At 36.0% G+C, this 18,873-nt stretch overlaps 1 protein-coding gene across 10 annotated transcripts in view; it reads left to right on the top strand.

Moving 5' to 3' along the window:
• EVI5 (ecotropic viral integration site 5) overlaps positions 1–18,873 on the top strand; it is a 224,730-nt gene that overhangs the window by 62,079 nt on the left and 143,778 nt on the right. The gene's annotated exons all lie outside the window — the stretch shown is intronic.

Genomic DNA, 18,873 nt, shown 5'->3' with positions numbered 1-18,873 from the left:
TGATAAGTTTAGACATAAGTATATACCTGTGGAATTATCACCAAAATCAGGAAAATGAACATATCTGTTACCTCCTTTTGTATCTCCAGATAGCCACAGATCTGCTTTTGGTCATTGTAGATTGGTTTGCATTTTCTACAGTTTTATAGAAATCGAATCATACAGTATATACTCTTTTTTAATGGGTTATTTCATTATTCTCCAGATGAATTGTTTTGAGATTCATGTGTATTTAATACATATGAATGGTTCATTTCTTTTTATTGCTTAGTAGTATTTACTCTTGCCTGGAAAATCCCATGAACAGAGGAGCCTAGTAGGCTGCGGTCCATGGGGTTGCTAAGAGTTGGACACAACTAAGCATCTTCACTTTCACTTTTCACTTTCATGCATTGAAGGAAATGGCAACCCACTCCAGTGTTCTTGCCTAGAGAATCCCAGGGACGGGGGAGCCTGGTGGCCTGCCGTCTATGGGGTCGCACAGAGTCAGACATGACTGAAGTGACTTAGCAGCAGCAGCAGCAGTATTCCATTGTATGGATATATCACAGCTTACCTACTTACCTGTGGTGAAATGCTATAAACTTTTGTGTACAAACCTTTGTATCAATTTATGCTTTCATTTCTCCTGAGTAAATACTTAGGAATGGAATGGCTGGTTTATATGGTAGAACTATATTTAATTGTCAAATTGTTTTCCAAAGGGCCTATAGTTTTTCACATTGTCATCATCAGTGTATGAACATTGCTGCTCTTCTGCAGCCTTACCAACATTTGGAATAGTCAGTCTTTTTAATTTTAGCTGTTCTTACAGGTATTTATATCTTATGGTTTTAATTGCATTTCCCTGTTGGTGTTGAGCAATTTTTGTATGTGCTAATTTGCCATTGATAAATCGTCTTTGATTAAATGTCTGTTCCAAATTTTGCCCATTAAAAAAAATTAGGTTGTTTGCTTTCTCACTGTGTTTTAAGAGTTTTTTATATAGTTTGGGTACAAGTCCTTTTTCTGTGTATATGCTTTTCAAATATTTTTTCACAATCTGTGGCTTATTCTCTTAGCAGTATCTTTTGAAGAGCTAAAGTTTTAGATTGTGATTAAGTCCAATTTGAAATTGTTCTTTTATAGACTGTGCTTTTGATAACTCAGAGTCACACAGATAGAATTCTGTGTTAAGTTTTAAGTTTTACATTTACCATAGTCCACTTTGAGTTAATTTTTTTTTTGTATGAAACAAAGGATAAATCAAAGTTGTTTTTGAGTATGCGTGTTTGTTTTTGTATCTGTTGAAAAGACTGTCCTTTTTCCTCTTAATTACTTTTGCATTTTTGTCAAAAATCAGTTGTCTGTGTATGTATGTTTCTTGGCTCTTTTTCTGTTCCATTAATTAATTTTTCTACTTTAATGCTAATACTGCACTATTGAATATTATAGCTTTATAATGTCTTGAAATCAGATAGTGTTAATTGTCTTTGTTCTTTTGACTGTTATTGCTCCTTATCATACCTTTGTGAATTTTACATCAAGCAATTTGTACAAAAACACTTGCTGAGATTTTGATCAGAATAGTGTTGAATTCCTAACAATGGTGCTTTCCACCCATGAACACATTATATTTTTCTTTTACTTGTTATTTGTCCATGGTATTGTTTTTGTAAATTTAATTTCTGATTGTTCATTGTCAGCATATAGAAATACAATCTTTTTTCTTTTATCATTCATGTATTCTGTTGCCTTGATAAATTCACTTGTTCTGGTAGGGTGTTGTTTTTTTTTTTTTTTTTAGATTCCATTAGATTTTCTATATAGATGAGCATGTGGTCCATGAATAAAAGCACATTTGCATCTTTATAATATGGATACCTTTTATAGCTATTTCTTGCCTTATTGCAACTGGTTAGTACTTCCAGTACAAATTTGAATACACATAATGAACAGATAGCCTTGTCATTTTCTCAATCTTGATGGGAAAGTTTAAAATTAAAATTATTTTAATTAAAAATTAAAAGACGCTTGCTCCTTGGCAGAAAAGCTATGACCAACCTAGACAGCATATTAAAAAGCAGAGACATTACTTTGCCGACAAAGATCCATTTAGTCAAAGGTATGGTTTTTCCATTAGTCATGTATGGATGTGAGAGTTGGACTATAAAGAAAGCTGAGCACCGAAGAATTGATGCTTTTGAACTGTGGTGTTAGAAGACTCTTGAGAGTCCTTTGGACAGCAAGGAGATCCAATCTGTCTATCCTAAAGGAAATCAATCTTGAATATTCATTGGAAGGGCTGATGCTCCAGTAGTTTGGCCACCTATGTGAAGAACTGACTCATTGGAAAAGACCCTGATGCTGGGAAAGATTGAGGGCAGGAGGAGAAGGGGACAACAGAGGATGTGATGTTTGGATGGCATCACCGACTCGATGGATGTGAGTTTGAGCAAGCTCTGGGAGTTGGTGATGGACAGGGAGGCCTGGCGTGCTGCGATTCATGGGGTTGCAAAGAATCGGACACGACTGAGCGGCTGAACTGAACTGAAGGGGAAAGCATTAAAAATGAGTAAATTGTAGGTTTCTATAGACGACTTTTTATCAGGTTGAAGAAGTTCCTGTTTCTCATTTGTTAAGAATTTATAAGAAATAGATGTTGCTGTCAAATGCTTTTCCTGAATCTATGGGAATGATCAATTGTTTTCTTCTTTTAATTTGACAGATTACTTTTTTTTTAAAAGTTAAACCCCACTTAGTCATATTGTCTTTATAGGATATTGTTGGATTTGATGAGCTAAAATAATGTTTGGAATTTTTGCATGTGTGTTCAGGAGGAAGCTCAGTCTGTAGTTGTTATCTAATGTCTTTGGGTTTTGTTTGTAATGTCTTATGCCCTTGTAATATTTTTGTGATCTTTCCTCTTTTCTCATTTAAGTGGTTAATGCTATACATTTCTCCTGAAGCTCTGCTTTTGCAGGATCCCTTTGTTTTATAGTTCTGAGTATAGTCTTTTGATACATGTTTCATGTGCACTTGGGAAGATTGTATACTCATTTGTTATTTGGCAGCATATTCTATAAATGTTAATTGGTGCAAATTGATTGATGGTGTCGTTCAAGTCTACCGTATCTTTTCTGATTTTCTGTTTACTTGTTGTATCAGATATTGAGAGAAGGGTATTAAAACCTCCAACTATAATTGTAATTTATTTCTCGTTAAATTTTATCAGTCTTTGTTTCATATAATATGAAGTTAAATTGTTGTATATATAAATATTTAGAATTTTTACATCCTGTTGTCAAAATGCCTTCATTATTCCTAGTAATATTGTTTGCTTTAGAAATCTACTTTATCTCATATAGTCATTGTAACTTTTGAATAGTGTTAGTAGTTAATATACTTTTCTGTTTTTACTTTTTTTCTGTTTTTATCTTTACAGTTTGTCAGTTAGACAATATATAGTGGCTCTTGCTTTTTGAAATAGTCTGACAGTCTTTACCTTTTAATTGTGGTAGTTAGATTACTTTTAAAACAACTGTGACATAATTTTATTTCTTGCTTACATTTATGTTCATCTCAAACTTTAGGCTGAGTACATATTTATTGCACACTTCTTAATTTCTGGACCAGTGACCAGACTCTGCAGGAAAAACCAGGCTCATGTTAAATGGGAAATGGATATAGAGGAAATACATCTTAAAACATCTACTGGGGAGTGATATACATAACTTCAACTTACATTTTATTGGCCAGAGCAAATCATATACTTACTCCTTATGCAGTGAAATTGGGATTAGAATCTTGCAGGGCTGGGTCTAGGAAAATTTATGCTTATTATTGTTTTAGAACCCTTTGCCAATATTCTTATTGTATTGCTCTTGTGCTTTTAATTATTCACTTACCATAAAAATCCACCCTTTTAAAGTGTACAGTTTAGTAGTTTTTAGTATACTCACGGAGTTGTGTAAATATTACCATTATCCAATTTCAGAATGTTTTTATGACTCCCAAAAGAAACCTTGTATCCATTAGTCTCCGCTTTTCACCCTTCTTCCTGGTAACCACTGTCTCCATGGATTTGCTTATTCTGGCCATTTCATTGGTAGTCTTTTGTGACTAGCTTCTTTTACTGAACACAGTGTTTTCCAGATTTTGAGTAAAATAGACCGTTTACATTTAATGTAATTATTGATATGGTTATATTTCTGTTCTTTATCTTAGTATTTCTGCCTTTTGACTGAATGAAATATTATGATTCTATTTTATCTTTTGTTAATTTGTTATTTATAACTGTTATTTTGCTGGAGTCATAGTGTATATCCTTAACTAACTTACATATTCTATCATCAAGAGATCTCATACCACTTCATATGTAGTATAAAAACTGAGAATAGTACATTTCCATTTCTCCTCTCTGGTCCTTTGTGCTAGTTTTGTCATGCATTTTGCTTTCGTATATATTTTTTTTGTTCTTTTAAACTTTTGACTGCACTGGGTCTTCATTGTTGCATGCAAGCTTTCTCTAGTTGTGGAAGTAGAGGGTACTCTTTTTTGGTGCGTGGGCTTCTCATTGCAGTGGTTTCTCTTGTTTTGGTGAAGGAAGTGATAACCCACTCCAGTATTCTTGCCTGGAGAATTCCATGGACAGAGGAGCCTGGCAGGCTATATATAGTCCATGGGGTTGGAAAGAGTTGGACATGACTGAGCAACTATCACTCACACTCACTCACTCTTGTTTTGGAGCACAGGCTCTAGGGCATGCGTGTTTAATGACTGGAGTGTGCAGGCTATAGAGTGCAGGCTCAGTAGTTGTGAGGCACAGGCTTAGTTGCCCTGAAGCATGTGGTATCTTCCTAGACCAGGGTTTGAATTGGTGTCCCTTCTGTTGCAGGGCAGATTCTTAACCACTGGACCACCAGGGAAAGCCACTTTCGTGTATATTTTAAACCCCATGCTACATTGTTATTTTTGCTTCAACAGTCACTTACCTTTTAATGAGATTGATAAGGAAAAAATAAGGAAATAAGGAAAAAATTTATATTTTTCTATATAAATTTATGTTTGCCTATATAGCTTCCATTTCTGGTGTTTTTTGGTTCTATCTTTTTAGCTCCGGATTTCAAACTGATAGAATTTTCCTTCTGCACAGAGGACTTCCTTGAATGTTTCATGTAGTGTGGGCTGCTCCTATATGTCTGAGTCTTCATTTTGCCTTTGATTTTTAAAAATATTTTCTCTGAGTAAAAGACTCTAGGTTGACAGGGTTTTTTTGTTTGTTTGTTTTTTTTCCTTCAGTACTATAATAATGTGTCATTGACTTCACTTTTGCAGTGTTTACATCAGGAAATCGGATGCAATCCTTATCTTTGTTTCTGTGTGGATAATGTGTCTTTTTTCCTTTCTGTCTCTTTAAGATTTTTTCTTTATTCCTGGTTTTAAGTAAGTTGATTCTAAAGTGCCTAATTGTAGTTTTCTTCCTGTTTCTTACTTGTGAGTTTTGTTGAATTTCTTGTAGACTTACAGTTTTCCTCAAATTTTAAAACTTTTTGATCATTTCTTCAAATTTTTACAATTCTTTTCTTTCCTCCTCCTAAAAGTGACTAATTACACAGATATTAGGCCACTTGAAATTGTTCCATAGCTCATTAACATTGTGTTCATTTTTGGGAAAATTTTTATTGCTTTGTATTCAGGTTCTATACATTGTGATTTGCCATGTCTGATTTGCCATTCATCCTATCCAGTGTGTTTTTCATCTCTCCCATTTTTCATCTCTAGAAGGTGGAGCTGAGTGGTGTTTGTATGTCTCTACTTAAGTTTTGAACATACAGAAATACAGAGTTAATACCTTTTAATGGCCTTATCTGGTAGTTCTAACATTTCTATCAAAATCATTTTCAGTTCAGTTCAGTTTAGTCACTCAGTCGTGTCCGACTCTTTGCAACCCCATGGACTGCAGCATGCCAGGTCTGTCCATCACCAACTCCCGGAGTAGCCAAATTCATGTCCATTGAGTCGGTGATGCCATCCAACCATCTCATCCTCAGTTTGCTTTTGATTAATTGTTTTTTCTTCTCATTAGTTACATTTTTCTGCTTCTTTGTGTGCCTGATAATATTTGATTGGATGTCTCACATTGTGAATTTTACCTTATTTGGTTTGGCTGTTTTCCTATAAAGATTCTTGAGCTTTGCCCAAGAATGCAGTTAAGTTACTTGGAAAGAATTTGTTCTTGAGTGAGTTGGTAGGTGGTTCAGTGGTAAGAGAATCCACCTGCTATTGAGGGAGATGCTGGTTCAATCCTTGGGTTGGGAAGATCCACTGGAGAAGGAAATAACAACCCACTCCAGTATTCTTGCCTGGGAAATCCCTTGGAGAGAAGAGCCTGATGAGCTACAGCCCATAGAGTTGCTAAGAATTGGACACACCTGAGTGACTGAGCACGATGAACACGCAGAAGTACACAGCTTAGGGCTGTTATTCCCTCCTCCCGAGGCGTGACCTTTTTGTGTACTCTACACAGTATGCCTTGAAACAGATTCTTCAGTCTCACCCATGGGGACAGTTACTATTCCTGGCCCTGTGTGAATAGTGGCTTTTATCGCTAGCCTTGGGTGCTTTACTTACATACGTATCTGATCAGTACACAGCTGAATACTTAATGGGTGCCCTCTGTCAATCTCTGAAGATCTTGTTTGTATACTTACCTTTCTGGTATTCTGTTCCTTGGACTCTAGCTATCTTGGTGTCCTCATGCCCTCAGCTCTATCCATTCAGTTGAGAAAGTTCACTAGGTTCTGTTGATTTTCCCTGCCCAAGCCAGGATCTGGAAACTCTCTCAAGACAGGTAAGATGGCAATCTTAGGACTTCACTTATCTCCTGAGTTTCAGTAATAGCTGTTCATTGTTGCCTGTTGTCCGGAGTCTTTCAAAAAAGAGAAACAGTGTTCTCATATAGTTCATATATCTTGTCCAGTATTTTTTGGTTGTTTCTTGGGAGGGAGTAAATCTCTTAACTGTTACTCTATCATGGCCATAATGAAGTAATTTTTTTTTTCTTTAAGAGAGTTTTGTATTTTCCTTTGGCTGGAAGAAGCTTGAATAAGAGTAGAAAAATAGACATATTATTAGATAGTTAGATTTAGAAGTTAATACTATATGTAATTGCTGAGATAGTTATTGATATTTTTGCTTTAAAATGACTTGTCCTTAGGTTTGGTCTCTTTCTGTTGGTATGGAGATAGAAAATAGAGGCATGAGAGCAATTTCCTGGAAAGAGAATTTATGAGCTAGAGATTTTGAACCTGGTCCATGTGAACCACAAAAAGAAGACCTAATGTTAGCTCATACAAACCTGGCAATAGAAATTGCCCTCTTCTGATGATCATTTCCTAGAAAGTGCTTTTAAAAGGGATTTCTTTGGCTGTCAGCATTTGGTAAGATGGAAAGCTTGGTGTGCCACATGATAATAACTTCATGTCGGTTTTATGTGTGTGTTGATTTTAACTTTGTGCCCCTTTGCTTATTATATTTGAAAGATTTAAAGCAGAGAGTTTTGGTTGAGGTTTCAGAAAGAGAGAGTTTTAATATGTGGTTTGGCAGAGTTTCTTGGATAAGATGAATTTGGAAGAGGGTCATAAATGAGCAGGGCTTTTCTGGTGGCTCAGGGGTAAAGAATTCTTCTGCAGTGCTCCAGATGAGGGTTTGATCTTGGATCGGGAAGATCCTCTGGAGGAAATGGCAAACCACTCCAATATTCTTGCTTGGAAAATCCTATGGACAGAGGAGCATGGCAGACTACATACAGTCCACAGGATTGCAAGAGTCAGACACAGCTGAGCAACTGCACCACCACCAGTATAGAAAATACTATATTAAAAATTGTTGATCCCTGGTCTGGCAGATTCCACATGGGGCAACTAAGCCCATGTGCCACAACTACTGAAGCCTGAGCACTGTAGAGCCTGTTCTCCTCAACAGTTCAGTTCAGCTCAGTTACTCAGTCATATCCCACTCTGTGACCCCATGGACTGCAGCACGCCAGGCCTCCCTGTCCATCACCAACTCCCGGAGTTTACTCAGACTCATGTCCATCAAGTCAGCGATGCCATCCAACCATCTCATCCTCTGTTGTACCCTTCTCTTCCTGCCTTCAATCTTTCCCAGCATCAGGATCTTTTCCAGTAAATCAGTTCTTTGCATCAGTTGGCCAAAGTATTGGAGTTTCAGCTTCAGCATCAGTCCTTCCAATGAATATTCAGGACTGATCTCCTTTAGGATGGACTGGTTGGATCTCCTTGCTGTCCAAGGGACTCTCAAGAGTCTTCTCCAACACCACAGTTCAAAAACATCAATTCTTCGGCACTCAGCTTTCCTTATAGTCCAACTCTCACATCCATACATCACTACTGGAAAAACCATACCTTTGACTAGACTGACCTTTGTCAACAAAATAATGCCTTTGCTTTTTAATAGGTTGGTCTAGGTTGGTCATTGATTTTCTTCCGAGGAGCAAGCAACTTTTAATTTCATGGCTGCAGTCACCATCTGCAGTGATTTGGGAGCCCCCCAAAATAAGGTCTGACACTGTTTCCATTGCTTCCCCGTCTATTTGCCATGATGTGATGGGACCAGATGCCATGATCTTAGTTTTCTGAATGTTGAGCTTTATGCCAACTTTTTCACTCCTCTTTCACTTTCATCAAGAGGCTCTTTAGTTCCTCTTCACTTTCTGCCATAAGGGTAGTGTCATCTGCACATCTGAGGTTATTGATATTTCTCCTGGCAGTCTTGATTCCAGCTTGTGCTTCATCCTGTCCAGCATTTCTCATGATATATTCTGCATATAAGTTAAATCCATTACAGTGAGAAACCCATGCACTGCAACTAGAGAGCAACACCCGCTCCCAGCAACCAGGGAAAGCCCAGGTGCAGCAACGAAGACCTAACACAGTTATAAATAAATAAAATTTAAAAATTATTGCAAGTGATGTGTGTGTATAGATGAACTTTTCCCCAAGTAATTAATAATTTATTCCAGAGTTCTAGATGCACTTGGCATATGTGTTAACAAATGATAATTGTGAGTTGTTTAAAGATGTCTAGGAAAGAGATTTTTGACAAATAAGACTTTGAAGAAATAAAGGGAGCACAAGATTTTCACCATTTGTTCTTGTGTAAAATTGCTCAAATCTTTTACTTTTTTGAGTTCACATTTTGAATCTCTTTAAAAAAAAATTGGTAAAACTCAGAATCCACGAGAAGGATTTTCGAGTAGAGACTGGGTGAATGCAGCACTCTCTCTTTTGTTTTGCCTTAGGAAAACAATTCTGGTGGAAAAACACATCTTTCTGGCTTTAATAAAAAATAAAATGACAAACATTAAAATCTAACTCTTCTTCCTCCCTTCCGCTCTTCTTTCCACCAATGTATTATGTCTAAGGAGAAATTGCAAGAATAATAGCTTAAATTCTCTATGACCACTTCTGTGGTTTGTAACATAGATATGTAAGTTATGTATTTAAAGTAAAAATTAGGAGATGTAGCTAGAACTTGTAACAGGGAAGATGGTTTTATTTAGGATTTTTTCTTCTCTTCCCAACATGTAGATGAAACTCTTAGGTTGTTTAACTACTTTTGATTTAGAAAGTATAAAAAAGAGTATTTTAGAAAGTTAAAATTGAAGAAACATAAAAATATCAAGTCCTATAACGAAGCTATTTTCCCCTCCCATGGTTTTACTACAGTAGTCACTTTTTAAAATCAGTGCATGTGGCAATCCCAGTAAGATGTGAAGAAATGGTTCAATACAATATCAAAGATCTGTTTGATGAAAGTTAATTATTGATAGCCTTGAGGTTGAAATGGGATAGCTATTTTTTTTTCTATGTTAAATGTGTTTTTCATTTTAAAATTACAAAGACTTTTTGGCAGAGATGGATTCAAGAAGGTAAGGTTCAAGTATAATAGCAGTGCATTTTAATTCAGGAGGGGAATAATGCTAATTTAAATTTTGAACGGGCCATTATTTGTCTGGTTTAAAAGTTTGGCATTGCAACCATGTTTGCTTCCTTTTACATCCTGTTACTTAGAATCAGATTTTACTTTTTAGCAGATTTGGGGGGGGGGTGAAATATGAGGACAAGAAAATGGAAAGAGTTCTTCTAAATTAAAGTAAATATATTTTATGTAACATCTAAGTCTACACTGTCAAATATGGAAGCCATTAGCCGTATGTGACAGTTGAGCACCTGAAATGTGACTGGTCTGAATTGTGATGAGCTGTAAAAGTAAAACATACTCCAGATTTTGAAGAGCTGATTTGAAAAAAAAAAAAGGAGGTCATCAATTAAAAATTTTTTGATTGTGTAGTAAAAATATCTAATGTTTTGACTGTGTTTGATAAAGTAAATTATTAGAATTAAATTGCAACTATGTTTTATACTTTAAACTTGGCTATTAGAACATTTGAACTTATGCAAGGGGCTGGCATTGTATTTCTGTTGAACAGTGCTGATCTCGGTGATCTAACTTTTACATTTATAATTTTACCACCACAGTATTACCTCAGTTATCTAAGGGTACTCTCTGTAACACAGCCATGTGCATTTAAGGAAGTGGTAAAAAGCTTCTGAACAAAAGAAGTATTTTCAAGTCTTTGTGTTAAAAACATATATTTTTAATCATAGAGTTCTTTAGAGTGTCACTCTAACCTCTTATTCTTTTTCTTTTCATAGAAGAATTGTTTTAAATTTTTAATCAGTTGTCTGGTTTCCTGAGGAATTTGATGATGGGATTAATTAAAAGAATTTATTGTACTACTCTTTCTGTTGCGACTTAGCTTCAGTGTGGAATATCTGTATAAATCAGTCACTAACCCGTCAGTTTCTGATCAGAATATTTGAGAGTGGCCTGCAAGACTCATGCATTCACCTTCTCTGAGACCTTATCTTAAAGAAACAAAAGCCAAAGAAAAACCCCCTGTGCTTTCAGAACTGGAGAGATTCTTGTCATTTAGGCTCCTCCCTTCTGAGTTATCTCTGAGTTGTTGCTTCCCGTGCTAATTCCTTGTCTTTTTTCTTAATTCTCCCTTCTTTCTTCTGAGACATGTATATGCTTGATGATGTAGATGGGAATGGGTGTGACTCCTCTGTGAGTCAGATATGTATTCTGTTGCTATTGATTTGCAACAGCCTGGTTTTAGACAGCAGGCTGCTGTCTTTCTCCCTGTACTTTAATATCCTGTTTGTTTGGTGTAAGGTTACAAGAGTATTTGAACTCTATGTTTGAAAAGTTGCTCCCTCTGCAATGAAGTGCCAGTATATTTAGCTTTTCAAGTGTTTTTCTCACATAGCAGTATTTTTCCTTAGCTTTCTTAGCTCCTTCCTTAGCTCTTCATAAATTATCTTAACAGTTTACACATTCGCAGCTGGCATGTTGACCTGTTATTTTTGTATCCTTCTGTCTTATTTCTGGTATCCATGGGAAAGCATTATACTGAGTACAGCAGGATATTAAAAAAGTTTGTCAAATAATTGCCAAATTTCCATTTGTAGACTTTTCAGCTGCTGTATTGTTTATCTACATGGATATGTCTCCCAAGTATTTCAAACTCCAAAAACCCAAAAGAAAACCCTTTTTTTCCTCTTCCTTTGTATTTTTTGTAGTATTGTAGAGAATTATTTTCTTTCATGTTTATCAAATATATGCATTGTACATAAATTACTTTTTTTTCTCATATGCCCGTCATGAAGTGCACAATGTACCATTTTCCTCAGATAGGTGGCCCCTTGGTGAGATGAAGGTTCAGTTCTCAGTAGCAAGAATATGGTGAAGATAATGTCTAAAATAAGACCTAAAGACCCAGTTACTCTCTTTGTTGGCGTATACCAACAAAGTATTGTTCTCACTTTAGAGAACTGGAATTGGAAATGCTTTCTCTCTGCCAGTATCCTAAGCTTCTGCAGTCAAAGAATCTTAGACATTTTCCATCCCTAATACTATTGGAAGTCCAGCTGACAATGGGCTTTAGCAACCCCACCTCAGATAATGTGGAACGGTAGCTGCTTTGAATGCTACCCTTAGAGCTGGAGGTACAGAAAGTTGGAGTTGTTGGAAGACTGCAGATTATATATTTATTCCCCAGTCAGTAGAGATCCAAGCTCTGATGCCTTAGTCTTGTGGCATTCTAGGAGGATGAATAAACTTAGGTCTCTCAGTTATTGTATAGCCGCAGGCCACACCTACCTATGGAGAATGCCTTTGATTATCACCTACAATGTTCCTATCAGGCCAGAATACTTTTCCTTTAATGCAGTTCTTCTTGTTTTAGTCATAAGAAAATTATGATGGGATGGGAAGGTAGCTTCCTTTTTTTTTTTTTTTCTTGCGGTAAATCCTTGCAAGGCAGTGAACCCATCTGCCCTGGGGAAAGGAAGGTAAATGAGTAACTTTTGAATAGACTTCTCACTAGCCCACAGACCTCTGAGTAATGCTGTATTGCCACTTTCTCAGGTGCCCAGCTACATAGTCTTTGAAAACTGCTCACATTTTCAGGCAGTATGTGTTTACTACCATGTCAAGAGTATTTTAATTGAAACTAGGTTGCAACCTGTCTAGGAGTCTTCTTGAGGTGATTAAAAAAAAAGTCACTGCTTTTAGCAAAAATAAATAGAAATGTATGATTCTAACTACACATTCTGTAAAGTCTGCGTATTCTTAATGAGTATGTAAAGTCTTTTCCTACATACCATGATTAAGTAGCTAGTAGAGAGAGACTTGATAGTATCAGCTCAAGTATTACTTCTGGAAAATGTTCTCATTCTCTCAGACAGAAGGACTTCATTATATCCATAGCACTGAAAAAAAATTCTAAAGTTTTTAATGGAAAATTCTAAATTTTGATAGAATGACCAACAAATTTGAAAAAAGAGAAAGTAGTGTTTATACCTTCCTTTGTTTATAAAATAGATACACTTAATATATCAAAAATTATCACTGTTTTTGTGATCATATTATAATCATGGTTTTAAAAAAAGTTTTGAAGGGCTTTCAGTAATATAAAGCAGTAGTTTCTCCTCTAATTCTTACTATCCCTAATGTCATTAACCAGAGATAGTATTTTTAATAAATTTTTATGAAAGTGAAAAGTGAAAGTGTTTAGTCGCTCAGTGCGGTCTGATTTCTTTGCATCCCCAAGGACTGTAGCCTGCCAGGCTCCTCTGTCCATGAAATTTTCTGGAAAAGAATACTGGAGTGAGTAGCCATTCCCTTCTCCAGGGGATCTTCCCAACTCAGGGATCTAACCCAGGTCTCCTGCACTGCAGGTGGATTCTTTACCTTCTGAGCCACCATTCAGTTCAGTTCAGTCACTCAGTTGTGTGGGACCCCATGGACTGCAGCACGCCAGGCCTCCCTGTCCATCACCAATTTCCAGAGTTTACTCAAACTCATGTCCATCAAATTGGTGATGCCATCCAACTGTCTCATCCTCTGTCATCCCCTTCTCCTCCTACCTTCAACCTTTCCCAGCATCAGGGTCTTTTCTAATGAGTCAGTTCTTCACATCAGGTGGCCAAAGTATTGGAGTTTCAGCATCAGCATCTGTCCTTTCAATGAATATTCAGGACTGCTTTCTTTTAGGATGGACTGGTTGGATCTCCTTGCTGTCCAAGGGACACTCAAGAGTCTTCTCCAACACCGCAGTTCAAAAGCATCAATTCTTTGGCGCTCAGCTTTCTTTATAGTCCAACTCTCACATCCATACATCACTACTGGAAAAACCGTAGCTTCGACTAGATGGACCTTTGTTGGCAAAGTAATGTCTCTTCCTTTTAATATGCTGTCTAGATTGGTCATAGATTTTCTTCCAAGGAGCAAGCATCTTTTAATTTCATGGCTGCAGTCACGATCTGCAGTGATTTTGGAGCCCAAGAAAATAAAGTCTGCCACTGTTTCCACTGTTTCCCCATCTATTTGCCATGAAGTGATGGGACTGCATGCCATGATCTTAGTTTTCTGAATGTTGAATTGTTAACCAACTTTTCCACTCTCCTCTTTCACTTTCATCAAGAGGCTCTTTAGTTCTTCACTTTCTTCCATAAGGGTGGTGTCATTTGCATATCTGAGGTTATTGATATTTCCCCCGGCAATCTTGATTTCAGCTTGTGCTTCATCCAGCCCAGCATTTCTCATGATGTATTCTGCATATAAGTTAAATAAGCAGGGTGACAACATACAGCCTTGATGTACTCCTTTTCCTATTTGGAACCAGTCTGTTGTTCCATGTCCAGTTCTAACTGTTGTTTCTTAATCTCCATACAGATTTCTCAAGAGGCAGGTCAGGTGGTCTGGTATTCCCATCTCTTGAAGAATTTTCCACAGTTTGTTGTGGTCACACAGTCAAAGGCTTTGGCATAGTCAGTAAAGCAGTAGATATTTTTCTGGAACTCCCTTGCTTTTTTGATGATCCAACAGATGTTGGCAATTTGATCTCTGATTCCTCTGCCTTTTCTAAATCCAGCTTGAACATCTGGAAGTTCATGGTTAACATATTGTTGAAGCCCACCTTGGAGAATTTTGAGCATTACTTTGCTAGCATGTGAGATGAGTACAATTGTGTGGTAGTTTGAGCATTCTTTGGCATTGCCTTTCTTTGGGATTAGAATGAAAACTGACCTTTTCCAGTCCTGTCGCCATTGCTTAGTTTTCCAAATTTCCAAAGTGCAGCACTTTGACAGCATCATCTCTTAGGATTTGAAATAGCTCAACTGGAATTCCATCATGTCCACTAGCTTTGTTTGTAGTGATACTTCCTAAGGCCCACTTGACTTCGCATATCCAGAATGTCTGGCTCTAGGTTGGTTGATGTATAATTTGCAAGAGAGAAATGCATAGTTCTTAAGTGTACAGTTTGAGCTTTAACAGATATAAACACCTAATAGATATATACACCTGTGTATAACCCCCACGCCCATTAATATGTAGACAGTTTTTTCATTTTAGAAAATTCATTTGTGCCCTTTTTATCAACTGCTCCACCAGAAAATTTTCTTCTGATTTTTATTGCCATGGATATATTTTGCTATTCTTTTTGGTGAGGCTATAATTCATATACTATGCAGCTCACCCATATGAAGTGTGTAATTCCGTGTTTTTTTTTATGTATTTACAGAGTTTTGCAGTCATCACCACAATCATTTTTAGAACATTTTCATCACCCCCTAAAGAAACTATATCCATTAGCAGCAACTGTCCATCCCTCCTTGTTCCCCTTACTCCCACTCCAGTCTTCAGCAACAACTAATCTACTTTCTGAACTCTAGGTATTGAATATAAATTGAGTCATATCATGTTTCCTTTTGTGACTGGCTTCTTTCACTTAGCATGTTTTCAAGGTTCCATGTTCCAGCATCCATGTTGTAACCTGTATCTCTGCTTCATTTTTTTTTCAAGACTGAATGATACTACACCTTATGGATATACCAGTGTTTTTATCCATCCAGTGCTTGATGGATATTTGGATTGTTTCCACTCTGGTTATTATGAATAATATTGCCATGAACACTTCTTATGTAGGTTTTGTGTGGACATAGATTTTCATTTCTCTTGAATGTATACCTGGGAGTGGAATGGCTGGTTTGTGTGATAATTCTATGTTTAACCATTTAAAAAATTGCCAGACTTTTTTTCCAAAGTGATTTTACCATTTTATATTCCCATCAGTGTGTCTGAGGGTTCCTGTGTCTCCATATCTTCACCAATACTTGTTGTTATTTGTCTTTTTCATTATAGCCGTATTTTAATGCCATACTGTGAAGGAGTGTGTTGTTATGTTTTGACTGGCATTTCCTAATCACTAGTGATGTAGATCATCTTTGTGTGAGTTTATTGGCCAATTATATATATTTGTGGATAATTATCTATTCTTATTCTGTGCCCGTTTTTTAATTGGCTTTTTAGTATTGAGTTGTAAGGGTTATTTATGTATTCTAGATAGAAGTCTTATGGGTTGTGCATATTTTTTCCCATTCTGTGGGTTTTCTTTTCACTTTCTTAATGTCATCCACTGAGGTACAGAACATCTAAAATTTTGATGAGTCCAGTTTAAATATATTCTTTATTTTACTTGTGCCTTTGGTGTCATATTTAGAAAGGCTTTTCTTCTGTAGTGTATGTGTTCTGGAACTTCTTGTAAGTGGAATCAAGCAGTATGTACTCTTTTGCATCAGGGTTCTTTCACCTGGTGGGCTCCATACAGTCCATGGGGTTGCAAAGAGTTGGAAAGGACTGAGCAAGTAACACTATACTTCACTTCTCTCACCTAATGTTTATAAGATTAATGTTATGTATCAGCAGCAGTTTGTATCTGAGTGATGTTGCAGTGAATGAATGTATCACAATTTGATCATTTATCTTTCTGGATATCGGGGTTGTTTTTGGACTTTGACTATTATGAATAACGCTTTTCTGAACTTTAAATTGTAAGTCTTTTTGTGGATGTAGGTTTTCATTTTTCTTGCTGTCATATAAAAATGTATTCAACTTTATGAAGAATTGCCAAATAGTCTTCATAGTGGTTGAACTCTTACATACTACTGACATGGATGTATTAAAGTCACAACTGGTCTCATCTTTGGCAGCACTTAGTATGGCCAGTCTTTAAAGTTGTAACCATGCTGATTGTGTACATGGTGTGGTTTTAACTTGGGTTTCTTTGGTGACTAAGGATGTTGAATGTTTTTCAGTTGTTTATCAGCTACTTGACTATTTTGTTTTGGAAGGTGTCAGTTTAAATCTCTTACTCATTTTAAAAAATGTGTTGTTTGCCTTCTGAATTATCAATTGTAAGTGTTCTACCTGTATTCTGGATACCAGTCTTCTGTTAGATGCATATGTTGAGGATATTCTGTTTTTTTTTTTTTTTCTTCAGTTTGTGGCTTACCTTTTCATTTTCTTAAAAGTAGAGCTTTTAAAATTTGAAATGCAATTTAGTATTTTTTAGTCAATTTTTTCTTTTATGGTTAATGTTTGTTTGTGTCCCATTAACAAATTTTGCCTTTTCCAAGGTTGTGAAGACTTTTTCCTGTTTTTTTTAAGACGTTTTATAGTTTTTATATTCAACTCTGTTGTCCATTTTGAGTCTTTTTTTTTTTTTTTGGTATTATGTGAATTAAGGCAGGGACAGTATCTTTAAATAATATAAAGTCTGTACTTGGAATATTTCATTTGTAATGGTTTTCAAAGTTTTGTATATTTGTAGTACTTATTGCATTGTCCTCTGAAGATGAACTGCTTAACTCTCTTCTCTAATCTACCATGAATTCATTTGGTTTTCCTGCTTATCCTAAAAGTTATAACATGGAGATCTCTGAGACCTTTCTGACTGTTAGAAAACAAACAAAACACCCTTCGTTTTAGGTACTTTTTCATTTATGCTTTCATTATATCTCAGATTTCTGTTTAGCTTAGGAAACACCAGTATTTCCTTTTTAACTGCATGTCTTTATTAATGGTAGTGGTGCAATTTAATTATTTGTCATATAGTGAAGTCACTCAGTCATGTCCGACTCTTTGTGACCCCATGGAATGTAGCCCACCAGGCTTCTCCATCCATGGAATTTTCTAGGCAAGAGTGCTGGAGTGGGTTGCCATTTCCTTCTCCATGGGATCTTCCCGAACCAGGGATCAAAGCCGGGTCTCCTGCATTATAGGCAGACACTTTACTGTCCGAACCCTCAGGGAATCCTAAAAAAGTGAAAGTCACTCAGTTGTGTCAGACTCGTTGTGACCCCATGGACTATACAGTCCATGGAATTCTCCAGGTCAGAATACTGGAGTGGGTAGCCTTTCCTTCTCCAGGGGATCTTCCCAACCCAGGAATCGAACCCAGGTCACCCCCATTGCAGGAGGATTCTTTACCAGCTGAGCCATAAGGGAAGTTAGCAAGCATTCAATGAATAATTAAGTGAAATAAACTTGGATTCAGGTTATTTCTGTAAAGTTTGTTTTTGTATTCCATTTATAAATCTTGAGGTTTAGAATCATACATAAAATTACTTTATACATACACTTATTTTTTTATAAGTTATATTGTGGACTTACTAAAATAATATCTATGGAAAAATAGTATTTAAAGCAAAACTTTATCATTAATTAGTTTTTTTCTGATAAAGACTATTTATAGCAAATAATTGACCCTGAATTTAGCTGTTTCATAAATTTTTCTATTTCTGGCAATATTTGGGACATTTTATTTCATTTACTGTTGCCATGAAAAAAATGCATTAAATTTTGCCATGAATAAGGAAAGTTTTTTAGTTTATATTATTGTGTTATTGAGTTTGATCATCTCGTATTTGAAGTTTTTTTTTCCTTTAATATGGGGATTTGAGTTTTATTTCCATTCTGTCAGTTTTTAGTGTATTTTGTTTTGAGCTAAATACAAAGACAATATAAAGGGCTATACAGATGAGTAAGATATAAATGTGGCTTGCAAGGGATTTTTTATAATCTTCTAAATATAATTTGACTCATGTTTCTTTATTAGTTTTTATACATCATAAGTTAATATTGGGAGCATTTTTTGTCTAAGCAGATGATTTTCTGAAGGAGTTACTGGAAGTAAATAGTATCCATGTTAAATAGATGTTTTAGGACCCCATGGCATGTAATTTACATCTTAAGAATGATAGAGCCACATTTTCCAGCCTTTTTTTTTGATAGCCTGTTTACATGTGAAAGAAGTAATGGATTTGATGTTGTATTGAGTTATGGAATGGATCTCTGAAATTATCTTCACCTGTCTTTCTACAGATAAGGAAGAGGCCTTAAACAGGGCCTTAACAGTGAAGAGGTCTCAATTTAAAAGTGCAAGTCCAGTGATAAATG

This window comes from Capra hircus, chromosome 3, assembly GCF_001704415.2.
Source record: "Capra hircus breed San Clemente chromosome 3, ASM170441v1, whole genome shotgun sequence".
NCBI lineage: Eukaryota > Metazoa > Chordata > Mammalia > Artiodactyla > Bovidae > Capra > Capra hircus.
The sequence above is the reverse complement of the archived record's forward strand: the minus strand, read 5'-3'. Positions and strand labels throughout refer to the sequence as shown.